Source organism: Erythrolamprus reginae, chromosome 9, assembly GCF_031021105.1.
Source record: "Erythrolamprus reginae isolate rEryReg1 chromosome 9, rEryReg1.hap1, whole genome shotgun sequence".
NCBI classification, from domain to species: Eukaryota; Metazoa; Chordata; class Lepidosauria; order Squamata; family Dipsadidae; genus Erythrolamprus; species Erythrolamprus reginae.
In genome coordinates this window covers 52,111,495-52,118,102 of record NC_091958.1, presented here as the reverse complement: position 1 = coordinate 52,118,102, position 6,608 = coordinate 52,111,495, and the positions used below count along the sequence as shown (strand labels likewise).

Below are 6,608 nucleotides of genomic sequence, written 5' to 3'. Positions count from 1 at the left end.
GCGACGGCGGCCGGCGAGGGACCTCTCGCGGGAGGAGGGAGCGGGGACGAGGGGGGGGGGAAAGGGGAGTGACGTCGGGGTCATGTGATCGCCACCTGCCGGCGAGGCGGCGCGGAGGCGGTCCCTGCCGGCGTCTCCTAGGCGACGCCGCCACAAGGATGCAGCTTCTGCTGGACCAGAGCATCCTTCGGGCTGGGGTGTCTGAGGCTTGCCACCTCTTGCAAAGCCGGCCCAGCTGAATGGGGGCCCCGTTTTTCTTTTCAGCAGCTGGGCTGCTTTCATACCTGTTTGGGTTTTGAGGGATACTTTGGGGAAGGCCAACTTCTTAATGAAGTTGGCCTTTATTAAGGCCAAGTTTATTTATTTATTAATTATTTATTTATGTATTTGATTTTTTTTATGCCGCCCTTCTCCTTAGACTTAGGGTGGCTTACAACATGTTAGCAATGGCACTTTTTAACTTTAAAGTTAATGAAGAGACTTAACAAGGTATCTTGACAAATGTATCTTTTGCTTTGATGTACCCTGAGAGCATCTGCACCAAGACAAATTCCTTGTGTGTCCAATCACAGTTGGCCAATAAAATTCTATTCTATTATATTCTATTCTTAATGAACTCAATCTGTATAGTCTGGAGGACAGAAGGGAAAGGGGGCAGGGGTGGGCAGCAGGCAGGACGGAGTGGAACACAGTTCCACTGGTGGAAATGAAGATGCGTGCGCAGCTCCAGCTGATCGGCAGCTGTCACTTCCTGGATTACTGGTTTCCGCTGGGCTCTCCTTCCCCCCCCCCTGCTGCTGCTGTGTCTATGCTCCTTGCTTTTTTCCTCTTTCCTCCTTCCTGGCCTCGGACGAGCTTCCCTCTCTCCTGCCCGGCTCCCCTCCAGCCTCTCGCGGCTACCTCCCGCCTGAGGTGCAAGCAGAACGCGTGGGTGGAAGCAGCGCTGGCAGCATTTATGCTTCTGGCAGCACCCGTTCACCTAGCTACCCAGCCTGAGGCAGGGGGGGCCACCCAGGAAGGAGAGCGCAGGAAACGCAAAGCAAATTGTCACCCCAGCGAGCGACATGGGTAAGGTTTAAGTCGAGGACGTAAAACGTCACTTGAACTATGATGATCATTCAAGCCACTCGCACCTGATCACATGGCCGGCAAGCCACTTCTATCTACACATGACCATTAAGCCACACCCACAAAATTAGCCATATCCATAGTGTGGCAGTAAAACTTTTTGCTGCCCATTACTGGAAAGGGAGGGACATGATCGAGACATTTAAATATGTTAATGGATTAAATAAGGTTTGCGGGGGGGGGGGGAGTGTTTTTAATAGGAAGGTGAACTCAAGAACAAGGGGGCACAATCTGAGGTTAGTTGGGGGAAAGATCAAAAGCAACGTGAGAAAATGGTCTTTCGTAAGCTCCTTAAAACCCACCTCTGTCGTTAGGCATGGGGGAACTGAGATAACTTCCCCAGGCCTATACTGTTTATGTATGGTATGTTAGAAACATAGAAACATAGAAGACTGACGGCAGAAAAAGACCTCATGGTCCATCTAGTCTGCCCTTATACTATTTCCTGTATTTCATCTTACAATGGATATATGTTTATCCCAGGCATGTTTAAATTCAGTTCCTGTGGATTTACCAACCACGTCTGCTGGAAGTTTGTTCCAAGGATCTACTACTCTTTCAGTGAAATAATATTTTCTCACGTTGCTTTTGATCTTTCCCCCAACTAACTTCAGATTGCGTCCCCTTGTTCTTGTATTCACTTTCCTATTAAAAATACTTCTCTCATGTTGTGTGTATGTTTTCTTAAATTATGGGTTTTTTAGTTTTAATTATTAGATTTGTATTGTACATTGTTTTTCTATTACTGTTGTGAGCTGCCCCGAGTCTGCGGAGAAGGGCGGCATACAAATTTAATTAATAAATAAATAAATAAATAAATAAATAAATTAAAATAAATAAAATAAAATAAATACTGTACAGTACATAAAATAAAATAAATAAAATAAAATAATAAAATAATAAAATAATAAAATAAATATGATTTGACTGAAAGGGGCTCCAGGGAGGGCAAAATGGCCTTCCCCAAGGCCGAAAATCAGCTGGCCATTGCATGCACATGTGCTGGAACTGACATAGGACAACGCCTCGCGTGCCCTCTGATGTGACTCCGTGTGCCACCTGTGGCAGGCATGCCATCGGTTCACCATCCCTTGTCTAGGCTTTTAGGAAAGAGAGCCCTGCAAGGGAACACGCCCATTTGGAGTTTCATCCTCAACCGGTCTGGGCGTTCCAAGTGAGGCTTTCCCTGTGGGAGTTGCCTAGTCAAACGAGATTAACTATGCCGAATCCCAGAGACAAGACCTACTTAAGGCAATTGTTAGAAACATAGAAGATTGATGGCAGAAAAAACCCCTCCTGGTCCATCTAGTCTGCCCTTATACTATTTCCTGTATTTGAGTCTTCGGAGAGGGGCGGCATACAAATCTAATAAATTATTATTATTAATTGTAAATTATTACTATTACTATTTATTTATTTACTTATTTATTTATTCGATTTTTATGCCGCCCTTCTCCTTAGACTCAGGGCGGCTTACAACATGTTAGCAATAGCTCTTTTAAATAGGCTATTGCCCCCACAATCCGGGTCCTCATTTGACCCACCTCGGAAGGATGGAAGGCTGAGTCAACCTTGAGCCGGTGATGAGATTTGAACCGCTGACCTTCAGATCTACAGTCAGCTTCAGTGGCCTGCAGTACAGCACTCTACCTGCTGCGCCACCCCGGATCACTATTACTATTACTATTATTATTATTATCATCATAATTTTAGGATGGAGATATGTTTATCCCAGGCATGTTTCAATTCAGTTCCTGTGGATTGACCAACCACGTCTGCTGGAAGTTTCTTCCAAGCATCTACTACTCTTTCAGTCAAATAATATTTTCTTCTCACGTTGCTTCTGATCTTTCCCCCAATTAACCTCATATTGTGCCCCCTTGTTCTTGTGTTCACTTTCCTATTAAAAACACTTCCCTCCTGAACCTTATTTAACCCTTTAACGTATTTCAATGTTTGGATCATGTCCCCCCTTTCCCTTCCCTGTTGAAAGCAAACCCAAGGGATGTTTTATACTCTTGCGTAAGGACGGAAGCAGGCAGGCAGCCAAGTCTCTGATGGAGGATGATGAAGATATTGAGGACTCAGATTCAGATAGTGTTTATGAATTAGTGGGGGACCCAAGGTTACAGCTAGTATAACAGGTGGGAGGCCAGCCACAGGATGGGGCTATGAGTTCAGGATCTAGCAAGGGAGAATCAGACGCTCGCTGGGTTAACCCTAAATTCAGAAGGGCCCCAAAACGTAGAGAACAGGTGTCTGGAAGAAGATATTAAAGAGAGGAATGGGTTAAATATTGTAGTGATGTATCTGGCACGTCAGGGGGTCAGTGGGGAAGAAGGGTGGAGTTTCAACGTTGCCGAAGAGAAAAATGGAGGTTTTTCTTGCCGCTCCCAAGTAAGCAAATGTATTCTGTGTTGATTAACAAGTCAGGGCTGCTGTTTTAGAAATCATGCTGTTAGGAAAATAAATCTTGTTAAGTGGAGAAGGAATGTGAGAAATGTAGTTAAGGGAGATAACGGACCAACTGATAAGTGCCTGTGTGAAATGTGTTTGAATTCCAGAAGAGCAGAGAAATAAATGGAGTTTTCTTTATTCATGAAATAATGCATTTAATAAGAGTTATTTGTAATTGCTAAATTTCTACCAGAAACCAGAACAACCAGGGGGTTGGATGAGAAGATCTCGAAGGTCCCTTCCAGCTCTATTCTGATTGCTTTGCACCCATATGCATATTGTCAATGATCTCTTTCATTTCTACCTTGTTTTTAAAGAAAAACAACCTTTCCTTGGGAAATAATTCTGACTTGTCATTCTAAACCCAGGAAAGGCAATACTGAAATATCCGCTTTGAATGTACTCCACTGTTGTCTTTCTTGAAGATACAGTGATACCTCGTCTTACAAACTTAATTGGTTCCGGGATGAGATTCTTAAGGTGAAAAGTTTGTAAGATGAAACAATGTTTCCCATAGGAATCAATGGAAAAGCGATCAATGCGTGCAAGCCCAAAATTCACCCCTTTTGCCAGCCGAAGCGCCTGTTTTTGCACTGCTGGGATTCTCCTGAGGTTCCCCTCTATAGGAAACCCCACCTCCAGACTTCTGTGTTTTTGCGATGCTGCAGGGAAATCCCAGCAGTGCAAAAACGGGTGCTTCGCTGGCAACGGAAGTCCGGAGGTGGGGTTTCCCATGGAGGGGAGCCTCAGGGTAATCCCAGCAGCACAAAAACGGGTGCTTCGCTGGCAATGGGAGTCCGGAGGCAGGGCATCCCAGCGACGGCGGTGGGTTTGTAAGGTGAAAATAGTTTGTAAGAAGAGGCAAAAAAATCTTAAACCCCGGGTGTGTATCTCGAAAAGTTTGTATGATGAGGCGTTTGTAAGATGAGGTATCACTGTACTAACCCCATGGAAATCAGAAATAATGGACGTACTGTTACACTTGAATATTTTGATATTTTCCCTTACATGCATTACTTTCATGTAGATTTATGTGTGACAGATATAGAATAAAGGTTCTGTTTTTGGTTTTGCCTGCTCCCTATGTTTGCTAATACTTTTAAGGAGTTTGATTCCTCCCCCAACCACTTATATTATGAGAAGCATTCAGTATAAATATCCAAAAGGAAACTTTATTCTTATTTCCAAATATTACATGCACTTTCAAAAATTAAAATTCTTAAACTTTTTTCAATAGCTTCTGGTCAGTTAGGAGGCAGCAAAGGATGCCAAAGACAAATCTTTTGAAAAAGCATTTACAAAAATACATTGCACAAAGTCCTATCTCATTTAAAAAAAATAAGTTAGTGTTATGCAAAACAAACAAACAAACCCTGCCCTTCCCTATCTAGATTTATACAGGATAATTTGGAATCATTTTCTTAAAACTGTCAACAGGTTTTACTAAGCTTTTCTCAATAGCCACTAGTTCTACTGTAAACTTAACTCAGCCGGACAAGTGGCGTTAAAGAATAAAACTTGCTTTTATAAATATTTGAGGACTCTTGTGCAACATATGAACAAATAAAAAAAAAAACCACCAGCATGTCTTTTTTTCTGAAATCAAAGTTTACCTTCCAAAAACCCAGGACTCAAAGTACCATTTTCATAGGCGGGGAAAAAAAAGGCTTTTCTGAGCCAGATCCTGACAACATTTCAAAATTAAATTTTAAAAAGGAAGCTGAATTGCCAGGGATTCTGTTCAACGACTTTAAGGGAAATTCCCCACAAAATCTAATAATAGTTCCAGGTGCCATCCTGAATTTGATAGCCCATTTTTATTATGTGCATATGCATGCTTGAAAGAGAAAAAAAAGTAAATATACATCCTTTTTTTGTTGTTTTTGGAGAACCGATTGAAACCAGTTGCTTTTGTGCTTTTCCATATATTTGGCCTTGCGAGGTTTCCCCTGAATTTTTCAGAGATTAGCAGCAATCCCAAAGGACAGAGAGAACTCTGAGAAGAGTAAACTGCACAAAACCCAACATGCGAATAAGCTCCGGGCCTGAATTTTACTGGCAAACTGCTTTCTTTGACCTTTAGTGTTCCTGCTTTAATCTTCTATTCCCGACTCCATTTCTACATTTCCTTTTCATTATGTCCCGTCACATGGTAGCCAACTACTATTATGGATCTGTCTAATTCAATTCCATCCAAACCATTCTCAAATGTAACCATGTCCTTAATCCACCTACCTGTCGGTGCTAATATGGGGATATTTTGCCTTCAACAACGAGTCAACTTACCAATTCGCTCCATCTCTATTTTCTTACTAGAAACCCATTAAATTAGACCCAAGCCCTTACTATGTTAAACAATCACCGCTCATATTCATTTGGATGTTAAAGGATTTTTTTTTTTTTTGGTTTTCTAAAATATATTTAAGGGAAAATGTTCTAAACCTGAAAGATGAATATAAAAGCAAACTTTGGTTGAAATCAGAAATCTTCAATGTAAGAATTAAATGTTGCACCGGAGCTGATGAAGTAGCTTTGAGGATGAGCTACTAAGGATTTTCGTCCAGGAAAACTCTGAGCAGTGGTAACGGGTTCAAGGTTTGTGCTGGAATTGCATCTGATTGGGAACATGCTAACTTTCATCAACTATGTTATCTTAATCATATCCAGGTGCAGAAAAGAGTCCCAATATTACAAAAAACAAAAAACAAACCAGATTCCTAAGGGTCATAAGGAAAAAATAATAATAAAAACTGTATCTTCTGACTTATTAAAAGAGGGGTTAGTGATTTTGCTAATTGGGCTTAGGAATGAGAGCAATTGGCATGCGGTTTTTTTTCGCCTCCTTGAGAAAGAACATTTAAAAACATAAATTTGTCTGGCAGTTACAAGCTGAGCATCTTGAGCAAATAACCATTAGGTTTGGGATACAATTTTGTTGGCCATCTTCTACGTTTAGCCAAGGAAAAAAGTAACACAACCATTCGGACGTCGCACCTCTTCATCTTTTAAAAGACTCCAGTGTT

At 41.8% G+C, this 6,608-nt stretch overlaps 1 protein-coding gene across 1 annotated transcript in view; it reads right to left on the bottom strand.

The window, feature by feature from the left end:
- Nucleotides 1-4,737: 4,737 nt before the first annotated feature.
- The window catches only part of LOC139172296 (SUN domain-containing protein 1-like), a 50,352-nt gene continuing 48,481 nt past the window's right edge, over nucleotides 4,738-6,608 (bottom strand). Inside the window, 1 exon segment of the mRNA XM_070761261.1 lies at nucleotides 4,738-6,608. This exon segment is cut by the window's right edge and continues 184 nt beyond it. The gene's annotated coding sequence lies outside the window, so the exon portion shown is untranslated.